This window comes from Uloborus diversus, chromosome 4 (assembly GCF_026930045.1).
Source record: "Uloborus diversus isolate 005 chromosome 4, Udiv.v.3.1, whole genome shotgun sequence".
NCBI lineage: Eukaryota > Metazoa > Arthropoda > Arachnida > Araneae > Uloboridae > Uloborus > Uloborus diversus.
The window spans coordinates 176,594,420-176,613,027 of NC_072734.1; positions in this window are offsets into that span (position 1 = coordinate 176,594,420).

Genomic DNA, 18,608 nt, shown 5'->3' on the forward strand with positions numbered 1-18,608 from the left:
AATCTGAAGTTGGGGAAAGCTTCCGAGGCCAACGCATCCGCTTTCACTGCAAAGGTTTTGCGCTTTTGGTGTTTTTTTTTTTTTTTCGAACAAAATTCGTCGAGAGTCGAGAGAAGTTTTCTATCCCAGTTCCGTGTTTATTCATGGCTTTCTTTTCTCAACAGTTTTCGGAATTACTTTAGCTAGATCGGAGGTCGGCGCACCTTGATTACAACTCGGTTTCCAAAAAAAAAAAAAAAAAAAGGAAGTTGAAATTCGATAGAGAATAGTAAACTATGATTTAAATTTTTTAAAGTATTCAATTTTATGAAGATAATATATTATTTTTATTTTATTTTTTTTCTTCAATTTATTCAAAATCATTTTTAGCATTTTCCCCTGGATGACAATGGTAATAAGAACATTAGTAACAATGATGTAATTTATAGTGAAAATGGACTTTTTAAAAATATAGAACTAAATTTTGTCCATAAAATAAAAAATAAAAGATTAACTTGAAGAGAAAAAAACAGAAAGAAAAAGTTTGAGATGGAATGTTTTGAAGAAAATATTCATGCCATAAAAGCTATATTTAGCTTCCTCTCTCAATAGGACTTTACTTTTTTTTAGGTAAAATTTCGCAAACATTCGTGTTTGCTTTCAATTTGAGCCAAAATGAACTAGTAATACCGAATATTAAATAAATAACTTTATTCTTTCGTTAAACAGAAATTAAAAGTTGGAAAACAACCTTTGTGTTTACGATTTAAATTGCACATTTAAGAGGAAAGTATTAAAAGTGAATATAGTAAATTGGAAAAAAAGTGAAATCTCATTTTTCAGATTTTTTTCTTTCTTTCTTTCTTTTTTTGCATGTTAGTTTTAAAGATTTTCCATGTTATTGAAAAAATATTAAACTTCTTTATACATTTCTATCAAGCATATCAAAATTGCCCCAAATGAAAGTATTGTAAGCAAAAATGAAATTGTTTTCTCATTTCCGACGCGTTTTAAGATAGATTTTTCGCATGAATGTCATTGCTTTGTCATTCCATTCTTAATTGTCCTTCTCCTTGGAATCATTTCTTTTTTGAAATAATGGAAACAAAAAGGAAAGATAGCTTTTAATAATGTTATCGTATGTTGATTTTTATTCAGATACTTTTATTTTTAACATTTTAATTTTGACCGTTGCCCGTTAATATGGTTGGAAATTTTCGATTTGAAGCAAGAGAAACAATTTGAAATCTTTATGAAAAAAAAAAAGGGGAAAAAGAAATGAATGAAAAAAATAAAAAATGTCCGATTTTTCAAACAAGGCGTGGTCTTGATGACGTAACAAATGATGCACTTTGCCGCATCTTTCTACTACGTTCCCACGTTATGATAATCAAGCAACGAATTAAATATTGCGCTCTACACTTGCTATCAACCATATCGTTGCCAATACACGTGAGTAAAGATGCGAATTAAATATTTTGCACTGTGAATGGCAACACTGAATGGCATTTCATCGTTTGTGAAGTCATCGGCAGAAGCCGTAAACAATGAAAGCGCTCCGATTTAAGTAATTTTTTAAAAATATTAAACGTAAACAAGTTTATCAAAAAATGGTCAGATTCTATGTTTTTAAGCATGCTCTTTCAGAAATAAATACTTTTAAAATTTTGGAAACGACCCCAATATAAATCACATTTTTGCTCTTGACATTTTATTTATTTGCAAAATCGCGCAGTGATTTAGTCAGTTTGATATTCAAGAGACATTCGTGGTGATAAATGAATAATTAAAACTAAATGGTAATCTTAGCATATGCCCAATTTTTGAGCCATTGCAATTAACTCTTTTTACGTATGGTGTGAGAAGGTTTATTTCAAAACGTATCTATAAATTAGGTATTGAAAGACACATTAAAATGGGAGTTACCAGTTATTATAGTTTCTATTTCACACTGCAACAAAGTAACAAAAACAAATTTCTGCGAATAATAAATTTACTGAAATTAGATCCTAACTGCATTCACAATGTAGTGCTCCTTGTCCACCCATTCTAAACAGTAAGTGGAACTAAATTATATCTTCCGGTCTTTGGCCACACACCTACACGGGGCATTTTGCAGCTGATTTGCATACAAATTTCCATCAGATTTGCTCCGAAGTCGCAATCGCGTCCAATATATTTTCCATTACTGTTGTACTTCAGGTACGAGCGAGCATGGAATGAAAAAGATCGTCTGTGCTACCGCTTTTAACCTTGATGAAGTGAAGAAGTAACTTGTAACGAATGGATTCAGTTCAAGCAAACAATTTATTCGCGTCAAGCCTTGAATGTCTAAATCCTTGCATTAGAATGAGTACCAGATGAGATGATGTAACATAAGCACCAAAAATCTTTTTTGTTGTTATTTTATGGTGCCTACTTTCCTTTCTGACTGACGTGATTCATTTTCAGGAGACGCCATTTTGCAGTACAAAAAATCCACTATAATATTAAAATCTGTTCGCGTCTGTCTGTCTGTCTGAAGATCGATCTTCTCGAGAACCGCTGCGAATCGAGAGTCGAACGAGATACCAATCAATACGAAATTTTCCAATGAAAAAACAATAGGACCAATCTCGTAATTGTACGACTTTAATTAGCGGAGATATTAATTAAAACGTTAATTAACATAACGTTATTCAGGAATTTTTATTTCTTTCCTGTTGCCATTTTGCATATGGGTAAGCAGATAAAATTCTAAAAATTGTTTTAAAAGAGATTTTTTTGGCTGCTGTCCAAATCTTAAAACAACGTTTCCATCTCGAACTTCATTTTAAATTAGTTTAAAGTTGGTTGCTCTATTCGGACATAGCCTTTATTTTATCGTCTGTCCTTTTTTTATTTTTTACATTCAACGTTCTTAACTCTTTTCAGCATATGAAAATTGTTTCTTTAGTAATGTTTATTGATTGTAGTGTAAGTTTATCATTCACCGGCCTCATATTTTGTACATTTAAGATGTGCAACTAATTATGTTTATTTTGTTGGACTTTTTACCGTCACATGGGTGAGTTTTTGAATTGTAATAATTCTCTTTTTCCTTCCTGTTTCTATTTTTGAAATACAGTTTGTATCGTTAAAAGAACACGTTAAATTAAGATTTTTTGGATTTCTTTAAGAGGGGGGAAACAGAGTTGAACAGAAAAGATTGTTTTTAAGGATTTTAACTAAAGCTTAATTGGAATCTGATGACTTGATATTAAATTAATGCTTATTGGTATTTGGTAAGTCTTGGTGCTTTAGTTTCACGTAATCAACCAAAAAGTGTGTGTCATTTTATGTAAAAAGCTGATTGTAATTGTACATAAATATTTCAGATATAGTCTATCAGATTTAATTCAGTTTAAAAAGAACTCAGATTATAGTTGATAATCCATATATTTTCATCTTTAGTGCTAATTCAAAATACTCATAACTTGTATCATTGATAACTATGATTAACGTCAAAGAGATTTTTGCCAAAAATATGCTCTACTGGTGTTTTGCAAACCTTGCATTACGCGTATTTATTTACCCCTTAGCGCTTTAGAAACTAATGTCAGAGTAATACAAAAACATCAATTGGACATCTCTTTCATTTTTTAAGTAGCCCGTGCAACGCCGGGCACGCAGCTAGTAAATAAATAAAAGCTGCTACAACTTTTACTTGAACGCTTTTCTTTACTAATAATAAAGCTGAAAGTCTCTCTGTCTGTCTGATCTCTGTGACGCGCATAGCGCCTAGACCGTTCGGCCGATTTTCATGAAATTAGGCACAGAATTAGCTTGTAGCATGAGAGTGTGCACCTCGAAGCGATTTTTCGAAAATTCAATTTTGTTCTTTTTCTATTCCAATTTTAAGAACATTTTCCCGAGCAAAATTATCTTAATATGGACAAGTAAACTACGAAGTTATCATAATATGGAACCGTAACATGGGCAAGCCAATTGGCGAGAAAGTCACCATACATTATTTGTAAATATACAGGCGAACCAAAAGACCTTTTAATTTTTCTACTACGGGCAAAGCCGTGCGGGTACCACTAGTATAAAATAAAAAGAAGAGGAGCATTTCAACCTTTATCGCCATGATCCTACTAAATATTGCTGTTTTAATGCTTAGTTATAGCTTATAATATCTTGTTAATGTGTTAAATCTGTGAACATAAATTCAAGTCAAATAAGTTATTATTCGTTTTGAAAAGTTTCATCATTGTAATAACACCTAAGCATCTGGCGTGAAATTATATCACCGAAGAAAATCAAGTGGTAGTCTGCCGTGGGCAGTTAAAGGGCAGTAACTGTAATATTTTTAATTTTTCTGCATTTTTCTCATTTATTGTACGTTAGCATTATTGTACAAGCTTGCTTATTTGGTTTCCGCTGAGAAAAAAATCGCGAAAACAACGTCAAAGTCCGACATTTTCCTGTTGTTAGTACTGAGTCCAAAACGCGTTTCTTCAAATATCTCGAAAACTCATTTCTGCAGATACTGCCGTTTACCTGCCCACGGCAGTAGTGATCATAATTTGCCGGCAAAACACACCATTTCTGACCTAGCTTCAATTTCATCATCGTTAAAAAAAATATCAAACGAGCTGATGTGTGCATCACATGACTTCCTTTTACTCCAATTTTAATGCCATTTGCCCATTACTGTCAATTTTAATGTGATTCAATAGTTAACTCTCTAAATATCACCACCAGTGGCTAAATTAAAACCTGATTTAAAAAAAAAATTCGCCAAATTTGTCGCCAACTTGGCGACCAAAAATCTGGCAATATATCGCCAAGTGTCCGCCAAATTATAACACCACTTGAGTATGTATCGAAATTAACAATGATTTCTCCCCAAAAGGGGCAAAAGACCCCTTTAGAAACACCCGAATGCAACCAAAAGGGGAGGTGCACAACTAGACCCCACTAGGAGTCTACGTACCAAATTTCAACTTTCTAAGACATACCGTTTTTGAGTTATGCGACATACATACGCACATCCTCACATACGTACATACAGACGTCACGAGAAAAGTCGTTGTAATTAACTCGGGGAATGTCAAAATGGATATTTCGGGTGTTTATACGATCTTAGGCACTTATCCGCGTGTGGTCGGGTCGAAAAAAAAAAACTCAACATTCATTCGGGGGTGAGCAAAATGGAAATTAAGGCCGTATTTTGAGTGACAATTTTTTCGCGAATACAATACTTCCTTTTTTAGAAAAGGAAGTCAAAAAACAAAAAGAAAATCCAGCAAAAGTAAATGTCTTCACGTCTTTCTGGAAGATAATTCAATTTCCGAGTCACTTTCAAAGTACAATAATTCTTACTTTAATACGGATCCAATTTTTGTTATTAGAGTATTTTGATTATCTCTGAGCCCATTTTTTTATTATAACAGGAAACATTAACATGTATTCATATTTTAAAAAGAGGTATCTTCTATTTTTAAGAAACGAATTTTGTTCTTAAAAACGTAGCTCGTATTTAATATCTTCTGTAAAATGACTTCTACTTACTGCTGAAAAAGTGTTGTTAATGTTGCTTAATGAGTTCTTGAGTATATTAAAGAAACATGATCACGCTGAATTCAATTCTAAAGTGGTGGAGTTTTAGAAATTCTTGGCTCTTAGACCTGAAAGATATTTTCTTTTCAACATTCGAAGAATTATAATTTAAAATATATCTTTTTTATCTTTCCCTCATCGTTGCAAGAACTTTGGTTAAATGTAAGAAAATTCAATTTTCTCGTTTAATTAAATTTTATTTTTTAGTTTAAAAATAAACTACCACTTTGATTCAACCATAAACAAAAATAATTTTCAACTCAGATCTGCAAAATAACTTTGCTGTGGGCAGGTCAGTGGCAGTATCTACCAAAAAAAAAAAAAAAAGAATTTTAGAGATTCTTGAAGAAAAGTGTTTTCCATTTCTCACAAATATCAATGAACTTTTGAAACTTAAAAGTTAAGCCACTGGTTTAAAAAAAGAAAGAAAAGAAGAAAATTAAAAAAGAAGGCCTTATTTTCAGCGGAAACCAAATAGGCATGATGGTGGTATAAAAAAGTAGGTTAATGACAAAAAAAAAAAGGAAAGAAAAGAATTGAATTTGAATTGAATTTTAAATTGAATTAATTTGAACTTTGACTTCTTAAATTCAAATGATGTTTTTCGCAATCACGAGTGTGTGTCTGTGTGCAGGCATGAGTGTGTGGATATGTGTGTGTGTATAGGTATGTGTATGTACGCATGTGTGTTTGTATCTATGTGCAGCCATGATCGTGTGTGTAGGTATGTGTTTGTATGCGTGTGAGTTTGTGTCTGTGTGCATAAATGAGTGTGTGTGTAGGTGTGCGTATGTATGCGTGTGGGGTATGGACGCAACCTGGAGACTGTTTTCTCTTGAGAAGCAGCATCGGGAGGGACCGGGGTAGTGCTGCTGCAGAGGGAGGCGGGGGGGGGAATAAAATCATAGGAACAAAAAAACTATTAAGTGAGAACAATAAGCAATGTGATTGCTCAAAAAAAAAAGAAAGAAAGAAAAGAAAAGAAAAGAAATACATTTGTAGATACTGTCCTCAAGGCAAAATTATATTTAAAATGATAAAATTCCTAATCACCTTTCGGAACAAAATATAACAACTAGATATATATTTTTAACTTTGCTTAAAGAAAATAATTGAAATTCTCTTCTAAATTTGTTTGTTTGATAATGTCTCTGCGAAGGAATGAAAATTGCCGCTGGGTTGTACTTCGTATCGATTTCTTTTTGCAAATATTTTCTTCGGTTTTTCCCACTATAGAACCTTTTGGGGTTTGCCAGCCGTTTGATGGCTATGTATATATGTCTTGGAATATACAGACAGATACAGATATCCAGTTGTCAACAAAGCATTCGAAATATATTTTGCTGCGGGACGCCATCTTGAAAACCCGAAGTACTTTTCCAATCCTCAAGGGGGAAACATTCGAAAATCGTTCTCACTTTTCATGTGGCGAATGTTTCCAAATCTATTTCTAGCCATATTTCTTTCCCAGAAAAAATGATATATAAAACTAAAGTTGGTGATGTGAATAGAATATGAAACACATAAATTGTTGGGTCTTTGTTCGATATGTACTTTACTGAAATACATTTATGTTTAATGTCCTCCGCTTTATTTATTTATTAGAAGGAAGACATTTTCGCGATGAGAAAGTAGAAGAAACTTAAATGTCGTTTTGCCAAACGAATAAACTTCCTATATTTGAAAGTGACCGAAGTTAGTTTTTATCTGTTGATTATTTTGTTTCTATGTAGTACCAAGGATGTGACCATGGAAATCGCTAAAAGTATCAACGTATTTTTCAACCATTTTTTTTTTTAAATAGCAATGGGGGAAAAAATTATACTGTTGAGCTATAAAAATGAGGTCAAACTTGTATATACACTAAAAATATTTATTTATTGAATAATTTATTCAATCTTATAGTCAATATGATAAGAAACTGTTGCGATACATAAGAAGAAAACACACACACACGCACACAATATTGCCTGAGCTTTCTTAATGCGAAAATTCAACTTGTTTACAAATATCTTTACGATAAATCCACATAAAATTCTGTCAACATTTTTCTTACAAATTAACCTGAATTGGAGCAATTAATTTTGCAACTGATTAAAAATAAAAACATATTATCAAAAACATGTCCTTTATGTAGAAGTATTATATTTTTTACTGCTTAAGCACTTTTATCATGTTTCAGAACTAAAAATCAAGAATTGAACTTACACTTGAAAATACTCGTTGTTTACATTTTTTAATTTGAAAAGCATTTTACAGTTCTAAATTGCGAATGAATCAAATTGATCCAGGAACTGAAATATTTAACTTTAAAGAAACGGGTTTTGGATGTGTTGATGTTCATACATAATTAATTTACCATTGATTTTTTTGTTACCCTTTGCAGAATGACCACTTTGCTCCTTGAGTTTGGCGAAACCGTCATTTTGATAACTTAGGGCACTAAAAGTTTGAACTTCATTACTAAGCTTAAATATAATACTAAATACAGAGAATTCACATATACTCCATACGACGGTATTAGTCCTTCATTAAATAAGATATTTATCATTTTAAAATCATACAAAAAGTTACAAAGTTTTCGAAAAAAAAAACCTTTTTGTACAGAGCCCACAAACACAAACTAAATACAGTTTCAAGTGTTTTTTTTTTCTGTAACACAGTCACTTTAGTAATTTTTTTTTCTTCGATAGCACGTATTGCGCACAAACGAGATAGGGTTGGTCCGACTGTAATGTTTTTATGTTTTTACCCCACTATCCTCTAATACCTTTCAAAATATTTCGCTCACAAAATATTCTTTTACACAATTGTAGTCAAAAAATTAAACACAGAGAATAAAAATCAAATGAAACATTTCTATTTTGTAAACACATGGCGTTCCCTGAAAATATAGATTCAGATCATTACAGATCCCCTCTCCCCCCCCCCCCATTCTTATGCAGTTCCTCTTAGCTCATAGGGCTTGAGAAATTCTTGTTTAAATTTCAACGCTAAAACAAATCTACCAGTTTGGAGAAAACAGCATATAGTAAAAGAATTAAAAATACATCAATTCTGAAACAGATAGAACAGTTACAGAGATCTCCTGATAAAAAGATCTCTCCCAAAGATCATTATTCAATCGTTTAGTTAATTTTTTGGTACATACTTTCCATTTCAATGTACTATTAGTCTTATTTAACGGATTGCTTTATCTTAATATATATATAAAATGCTAATGTGCGTACGTAAAGACAGGATTTTCTCAATCACCACCAATTCCAATCAACTTCTGCTTGGGCTGGTAAGCACCCCTTGGTCTCCTGATGGGAATAAGGGAGTTTGGTCGCTGTGGGTGGAAGTGGGTGGTTGTGGGTGGCAAAAATGTGAAAAAGTATATCTGTCCTTTTCTAACTTATGAGAACTACGAGAAAGTTCATAAAATTTTAGGAATAGTCTAGAAAACTCTAGAATGTGTGCAACTGTTACAATCGATCTAGATTGTTCTAGAAGATTCTCAATATTTCTAGAATGATCTAGAAAGTTCCAAAACATGCGCAAACGCTACAATCAACTAAGAATGTTCTAGAAGGTTCTAGAAATTTCCAGAATGATATAGAAAGTTCTAAAAGGTTCTAGAATGATCTAGAAAGTTCCAAAACGTCTGCGAACGTTATAATCGACTTAGAATGTTCTGAAAGGTTCTAAATATTTCCAGAATGATTTAGAAAGTTCTAAAAGGTTCTAGAATGATCTAGAAAGTTCCAAAACGTCTATGAACGTTATAATCGACTTAAAAGGTTCTAGAAAGCTCTAGAAATATCCAGAATGATCTAGAACGTTCTAAAAAAAATTTAGAATGATCTAGATAATTCTAAAACGTGGACAACTACTAAGATACATTTGTAATCTTCTAGACTGTTCTGGTACTAGAAATTTCTATATTCGATAGTATATAAACCAAAAGTCAATAACTTTTCGTCAGTTGAATCGTGCTTACAGTCGCGCAAAGATTAATCGAGTCAAGTTTAATGGTCGACTAAGTCTCTCAATATTTAAAATAGAAATCTATATTCAGTGGCGGATACAACCGGCGGGCAACCGGGCATTTGCCCGGTGGGCCGGTCATGTTTCGGGCCGATCAGTTGCCCTGTATAACAAACAGTAAAATGTAAATACCGCTACGTAAATTCTCTCGCTTCAATCCCTCTTTCCGCATGGGCTCAATGCCGCGGATGGAGGGTGCAAAGCCGTCGCTAAGGGGGCCGTGGGGGTGCTACACTAGCCCAGTTTTTCAGAAATGGGGCCACCAATTTAATTTTAGCAATGCAATAAAAAAAAGAAAAACAAGGGCAGCATTTAAAAGTTAAAATACTTTTGTCCATTTTTCAATTTCATCGATGAATTGCAATTCACATTTACATTACTTATGAATGGCAATTCACAATTGTTCTGAATTGTAGTTCATAACAATTGCAATAAAAGTGACAAAAAGGATTTTTTCAATAAAGCTTTAACAGAAAATGCAATCTTAAAACACAATTTAGAGCATCCAAAATTCTGTATTATGAAGATTATTTAAGTAAAGACCTCATAAATGTACGTTTATAACAATTTTTTTTTGCAAAAAATAAAATATTCATTTTCTCTCACTCAATATCCCTCGAAGAGTTCAAACCAATGTTTGAAGACCTTTCAGGATAAAAATGATTATATATGATAAAAAATATGATTCCCAGGGGCCCCGACACACCGACTTTTTCTACCATTTACCTTTCCTATTTTTTTAAAATGAAAAATATCATCCTGAAAATCAGAGTTATGTATATAAAAAAATACACAGGTCCCAGAAATATGGTTTAACTAGGAGAAAAATTAAAGTATAGCGAGAGAGATTGAAAATATATTGAAATTAATAGTCACACCAGTAGTTCTAAGTGTTTGAATGTAAAAATCATTTATAAATCGAAAATTTAAGCAAAACTTTATCAAGAGGGGAGGAAGGAATGATATTTAAAATAAGGAAAGTGAAAAAAAAAAACAAAGATCATTAAGGTTATTTAAGGTCACCAAAGCACCAGATTAGTTCAAGAAAAGTTTTTTACCTGGGGCCGCAGATAGCTTGCATTTCAAGCAAATAAAAATACTAGGCTGTAAATGGAAAATTTTATTATGGAAAATATAAATGTAAATGGTTCTTTTTTTTATCAATTAAATAAATAAAAGAGGATTGGGACGTAGTCAAAAGGGGGGAAGAGAGGGATCCAAAAGCTTATATCTTCCTTTTTAGTCACCAAAGCTTGCCTAAAGTGAGTTTTTGAAACTTAGCTTTTTAAGGAATTCCTAGGAAAAACTCCCGAACCCCATTCCTTAGTTTAACGTCATTAAAGATCGCCTACAACAGCGTATTTGGGATTTCAACTTCGAAAAATTTCGAGGAGAGTATTTCTGTCGCAATTGACCTAGAAACGTCCCCACCCCATCATTAAAGAGCGTCAGAAATCCAGTGTCAAAAACATTTCGGAGGCCCCTTAAGCATCTCCTTCCCATAATATTATCGAAGATCGTCTAAAATAACCTTTTTGGACTTCAATCTCAAAAAAAAAAAAGAGGAAAACCCCCAAATCCCCACTTTTCCCATAACATCATGACAGAAGATTTCTTTGACCTATTCCCTAAAATTTAATTCAAACCTCAAATTTAAATCTAAAAATCACACACCAAGCACTTTTTGTAACTGGCCATATTCCTCTCCTTATCGATCTTCTTCGTTTCTCACTTTCAGATCCTGTATTATGTAAAAGTCCATGTCATGGTGTCATGGACTCACAGGTACACCAGACCTTTATATCTTCCATTGTCCACTAACCTCATCTTTCCGTCTTAAATATTATCCCTTTAATTTCTCTTTTCGATTGTTTACCGGGTGAAAGCCTTCGATCCTCTCTTCTTAGTAACACTATGAAAGATCGTTCATAACTCCGTTTTCGAATCTACAGCATCGAAAAATTTCAAAGAAAGTCGCCCCCCTCCCTTCCCCTTCGTCATCATCGGTAAAGCACGTCAGAAATCTCGTTTTTAATACTTAAATTTCGAAAAAAATCTAAGGATAGCCTCGCCATAACTCCTCCTCAAAAAATCATCGAAGGTCGGTAAAAGTTTCGTTTTTGGAACTTAACTTCTGAATAACTGTTGATGTCCTAGTTTTTATCAAAAAAAAAAAAAGGCTTACAATTACCTTTTTAAGATTTTAATTTCAAAAGAAATTCTTGGTAAATGTTGCTCGAATATCTCCTTTCTCTATCAGCACCCAAAATCTTTTAAAACTGCGTTTTCAGAGTTATTATTTTGAAATTTTCCCGGATCTCATCTTCCTAACATAATTGAAGATAATATATAAATGCAAGTTCGGAGTTTCACTTCCAAAAAATTGCCGGAAGAGGACCCTCGAACCTCTGCTCTCCCTAATATCACCAGAGATCATCTAAAATTGCGTTTTTAGAACTACAATTTGAAAGCATTTCCGGGGGAGAGACCCCAGGACGCCATATATCTGACTCAATGTTAAACTTACAATTAGGTTTCTAATGCTAATATTTAATAACTCCCATATGCAAGAAAATCAGTTCTACTCCCTATCTCTCTCTGTATTGATACGCACACACCCCTCGCCTCCCTAGAAGATATCATTACGGAAATAATCAATACATACGCACCAGGCACTTAAAAATACTTAAATAGGTTATTACAATCACCTTTTTTTTTTTTTTACAAACAAAGGTTTAGCTTATCTTGTATCAATTGTTCAGCATTAAAACACAGAAAAGAATCGAATCTGTTAAATTTTGTTTAAAAGAAAATATTTAATTTTTTTGAATAACTTCCTCATATTTAAGTTATATCGTTTCTCAATCATTTTTGTAAAAATCAATATCTGTAGAAGTTATGGGGCCGCAACATATCCCTTTATGCCAGGGTCGATTTCTTAAATCTATTCGCCACTGTCTATATTATCTATGTTAAAAAGAGAATTCTTAAATATTTTATGTACCATTAAACATGCAATGTATTTTAACCCGAGCAACGCCGGGTTTTGCAGCTAGTTTAAAAATGAAATTTCAGCGATATTCATTTTGGCAAGGTTTGACCCGGCATTAAGGGCATTGTTTTGAGCATCGAACTATGATAAGCTACTTACTATATTACACATCGATAGCTTTAACAAGTTTGGCGTAAAATATTTAAAATGAGCAGTGACAAACTTCTAACAAAAAAGTACCACCCTTATGCGGGCCTTTTTAAGCTTTCGTGGTTCATAAAAATGCACCAATCCTTTTTCGCTGAAATTCATCATTTCACCAAGGGGTCTAAGGATCTTTAAACTTCAAAATTTTCGATTTTCTGGAAAAAATATATGTTATGCACAGTTTAATCCTGAACAATTTGATACCTTATTTATTACTATACGCCAAAAACTTTTCGAGTTATTGTAAAAATGCCTAAACTTTCCCCATATAGGTTTATGTTAACAGTAGCTGTTTAAGCCTCTTTTTCTCAGGTGCCGGTTTCTTCGGTTTTCTCGTTTTGCGCGCATGATATCTCAGAAAGTTTTTCATATATGTCCGTAAAACTTTTAATGTATGTTTATCTGGTTTATATTTATGACCTGAACCTAAATTTATTTATTTTTAAAATTATTTATTTATTTTTTTGAAATTTGGTAAGTTAATATCGAAAATTTACAAAATTTTGGGTAAAAAAATATTTATTTTTAAATATTAACTTTAATTTTTTGGTTGAAATTCAGGTTCAGATCGTTAAGATGTATCAGACAAATATGCATGAAAAGTTTTACGGAAATATATAAAAAGCTTTCTGAAATATCATGCGCGCAAAACGAGAAAACCGAAGAAATCGGCACCTAAGAAAAAGAGGCTTAAACAGCTGCTGTTAACATAAATCTCTACGGGGAAAGTTTACGCCTTTTTACAATAACTCGAAACGTTTTTGGCGTATGGTAATAAATAAGGTATCAAATTGTTCAGAATAAAATTATGCATAACATATATTTTTTCCAGAAAATCGAAAATTCTGAACATTAAAGGTCCTTACACCCCTTAATACAATAATGCTTGCAAAATCACCAATTCGAACAGATTTATGTCATAAGATACGGAAAAATGTAGATTTTAAAAGCATTTTTAAATAGCTTATTTAATTATGTTGCTTTTGGAACTCGTCAACTCGAAGTACTCTTCATTCAGTGAAACTTCCAACTAGTCCGAATGATAAAATCGATGTGTTGCTTCGGAATGGAGAAAATAAATCTAGTATCCTTTTAGTAAATTGAAGCTAATATTACGATAGATGAGGGCTTTTGTTGGAAAAGCAAGAAAGACGGAAATTGCCGCCATTTTTCAGTGGATTCTCTTAAGTGGATTCATAATGGGCGAAAAATAAATTTCGTCGGAAGGGTTGTTTCTACAAGATGTCAAGAAAAAAAAAATGACTTGTTGAAAAGGCAATATCTTTGAATAAAGTGAAATTTTCGGCACAGCTTTTTCACAAAAATTATAGACATAATTCAAATTAAGGACTTTCAAAACACCAACTTCTTTCTTTGAATATTCGACTTTCGATCGATAATCCCCCTTCCCCCATTAGAATTCCTTGATTCTTCTGAAAGGTGTTACATAATGCAACGCAAAGGGTATTGATACAGCACACAAGGGGAGGGTAAGGGGTATCTCCCCCCCATATCTCTTGAGTTTTCTTGATTGACTATAATCCTATGTATGTAGTACGTAAAATATTCTAAGCAAAGGTAACAATAATTTCAGATTTAATAAATGAAAAAATAAAATTTGTTTTCTCTTTTTCTTCCACTGCAAAATCAAACTATATATGAACATAATTTGTTCTATAATGATGATTTTGCTTCGCTGTTTTAATTTTGAGGGGTCACAGTTCCTTTCAAGCATTTTTTTTTAAATTTAAGTAAATTCTATTTTTTGTCGAAACCATAACATGCTTACTTACTTTGCAATCAATAATCTTTTTTACAAAATTTTTGCTTACTTTTTTTAAAAATTCAAAACATTTAGGAAAATTTCAATTTTTTAAAAATCCCTAAGGCTTTTTTGTTTTTAAACTAATATAAAAAAATCTTTTTGCTAAACGATCGCAATCATCATCTCTAAAAATCTGTGCATTCATTTGCTTTTGTGTTTACTAGAAAATTTTCTGTGATCAATTACGGAAAAAATCGTAATTTTTTTCAAAAAATTTGATTTTTAAAGGTATAACATGCTCTAAACATTTGAATAATTTATAAAATGCTTATCCAATGCACAGTTTTGTTAAATATATTATCTTAATTGCAAAAAGTATTACTTTAAAGCTGTATCTTTAATAGAAAAAAATCCTTAGGGATTCTTATGACACGAAAACCCAAAAAAGAACGATCATCGAGAAAAATCAATTAAAAGTTTTCTTTTTGCATAAGAACACACAGCGAGCATGACCTAAAACCATTCATAACTTTTTAAATATTTGAACTAAAGCAATGAAAATTTTCCCCTGTGTTTGGACTAGAGTTTAGTTTCGAAATAAGCTATAAAATTTTTTTTGATCGTTTGGTCATTTTTGAGGTACTGTAAACCCTTAATTATGAGAAAAGTAAATGCATTCCTTCTTGTGCTTTCTGAAATTTTAATGAAGTATTTGTTATTTATAAATTAATTTTATTAACTAATGCTAAGTAATTGTTCAATATATATTTTTTAAAAATATTTTTTGTTCCCAACAATTGATAAAATCAAAATAATATGTTTGAATGCGTGTTGTAGTATGAAATGAGAGTGATGTACCTTCGAACCTGGACCCCCCCCCCCCCTCCTTTAAAAAACTCTTGTGTGCGCCATTGGTAATTGATAATCCATTCCAAGTTTGCTCAATAAATTCTTTTTCACCTCGATTTGGGGAATCTTTCCTGCATTAAAAAAACTTTGTGATCGGGTATTAAAACTTTCATGGAATTATTTCTTTTGCGACAAGTACACTTAAAAAATATAACTCCATAAGCGTAGTATATAATAACTGATTAAAATCAAATGATATATAAATTTCAAATAGCACATTAATGATTCGATTAAATAAAAAAAATCCATGGTTCTCAATTCTTTTCACTACTGAGGACCACTTGGTCCCTTCCGAATCCTAAGCGGACTACATGCGACAGAAATAATACTTTCGCAACAGTAAAATTAAGTGAAATGAGACCAATTCAAAAGCTTTCTGGAATAAATCCTATTTAAAACTATGCAAATTATCTAGTTCGCGCTGTTACTAACTTTCCACGGACCGCAGGTTAAGAATCACCTGCCTCTGTGTCACAGAAGAAATAACAATGAAATCCCATTGCAACGAACTTCAAAGGACCTCAATCTTAGTTCGTTGTTACGGGACTTTCGTGGTAATGGAATTCAACTTCATTTAAATCGGCTCCTAACGGCAGTTGAATCGGAACTGAAAATTTATTTCGTTGAAACGGGTATTTCGTTGTATTAGTATTCGTTACTACGGAATTTCACTGTATTACTGCATACAAAAAGTTTCAGAGTATTTTGTCGACGATGCATTTGTTAACCTGTTGGAGCTCAATATTTTGAGGGGTCGTTCACAAGCGATGTCACTTAGAGGGGGGGGGAGGAGGGTTCGATTAAGTGTGACAATATCTGACAGGGGACAGGGAGGGGGAAACAAACAGTGTGACATCGCACATTTTTTTTATAATCTTATGCTTATGAAAAATAGCATGAAATGTAACAAGGGAAGGGAGAGAGTACGGGAAGTATCATTTCTTTATCATGAAGTGTGACATTTCATGATAAAGAAAGGAGAAGAGTCAAATATGTTGAAGAAAACTGTGATGTCATTAACGGACGGACAAGCCATTGATGCCTTTATCAGAAAATTCAACGCAAGTGTTAGATGGTGAATTTAGGAGGACAAAACTTCTGTGGGAAGGTAAAGCGCGATATCTGCAATTTTTTCTTTCTTTCTTTTTTTGCCTTTTTCTCATCTATTGTACTTAAGCTTCAATGTACAAACTAACTTGCTTATTTGGTTTCCGCTGAAAATAAAGAACGAAGAAAACATCAAACTCTGTTATTTCCAGATTGTTTGTATGGAATTCAAAACACGTTTCTTCAAGTATCTCAAAACCTCATTCCTGCAGATACTGTGCTTTACCTTCCCACGGCAGTATACTACCACAATCCTTCCAAAATATATATCATTTATAATGGTCAAATAATAAAGCATATATGTTTTAATTTATGTAGTAATGTTTGCGAAACTTCTAATGAGCCTGCATGAAGTTTGCTTTGAGAAACTTCCAAGTAAATCATATTTTGTTTTTGAATTTCGTTTTTTAGTCACTTTATTACTATTGGTTTTGAAACTAGTTTCCAAACATCAAAGATCACTTTTCGTGTTGTGGTGTTTGTGAAATTCATCATAAATTGGGGTTCTAGTCCACAATCGCTCAATAAATCATCTTTCACCTACTTTTCGAAACGGTTTCTGAAAAGATTCAAAGGTATTATTTTCTCTGTCCCAAATTAGTTGCAAAATTTGAATTACTTTTGTACTGATTATTTGTTGACAGCATATCACCCTAAATTCTCTTAAAATGTTTTAATAAAATCAGAATATCCTCAATTTCAATATTTAGTACGCAGTTATTTAAGCGCAGCAACTAATTTTAGGACAACATTTTCGGCCTAAATGCAAATATGAAGGTTAGCGGTCATCATTTGCCACGTGGTGGTTGAATTAAGAAGTGACGACTATAAACTTTAGCTTCATTCACTACCAAATCTCCAATTACCCTACTTGCACCGTGTTATCAATTAAAGTTAATGCCATTAACTAGTTATATTAACCTTTATTTAAACTGATATTTTTAAAGATTTTGTTGCAATTTAAAAACTAAATTCATTCATTTATTTATTTATTTATTTGCAAAAATTGTGGCGACTAGAAAGGATAGATGGCGATTAATTAATTTACTACTACTCGATACCGGCGACCAGAAAAATTTTCTAATCCTGATATCTTACGTAAATGTAGCTACTAGAACGGCGAGACTAGAACTTTTAGAACATTATCTGTTCTTGATACAACATCATATACTGAATCAAAATGTCAGTCGATAGAAAAAGTCGATGGTATATTAGCGCCAAATGATGGATCAGTTCCAAATCGTCGGAGTAACGATCCACTTCTCGCACCGTCGAGTAGATGCTGTTAAAAAATAGCATAGCACTCTGAACACTCAGTAAAATGTTTAAAAAGAAAAACATCAGTTTCAATATTTAGTGCAAACGTATTCAAATGTAGCAACGTATTTCTGACAACATATTTGACCTACATGTAGCAACCAATTTGGAACGGGGAGTAAAGCTTTCGGAAAATCATCTCTTCTTGACACAACATCAGAAACTGCAACAAAACATTCACAGACAAAAAAAAAAAAAAAAAAAAGCAGAGAAAAAGAAAAAAAAAAAAATAAGAAAAGGCGATGGTACATTAGGGTCGAATGATAGACCAGTTTCAAGTCGTTACAGTAACGATCCACTTGACGCACTGTCGAACAAATGCTGGTTGAGTAGCACTCAAAAAACTGTAAAATGTTTAAATAATATCATCAGTTTCAATATTTGTGTAAAATTATTCAAATGTAGCAACTTATTCAGGACAAAATTTTCGACCTAAATGTAACAATCAACTTGGTGGAGAGGGAGTTAAACTTTCGGAACATTATCTCTTCTTGACACAACATCATAAACCGCAACGAAACTTTCTCAGACAAAAGAAAAAAATCAGAAAATGCGATGGTATATTAGGGTCGAATGATAGACCAGTTTCAAATCGTTACAGTAACGGTCCATTTGGACTTCCCGTCGAATAAATGCTGTGGAATAGCATCCTAAAAACTCTGTAAAATGTTTAAATAAAATCATAAAATCACCCGTTTCAGTATTAAGTGCTGAAGTATT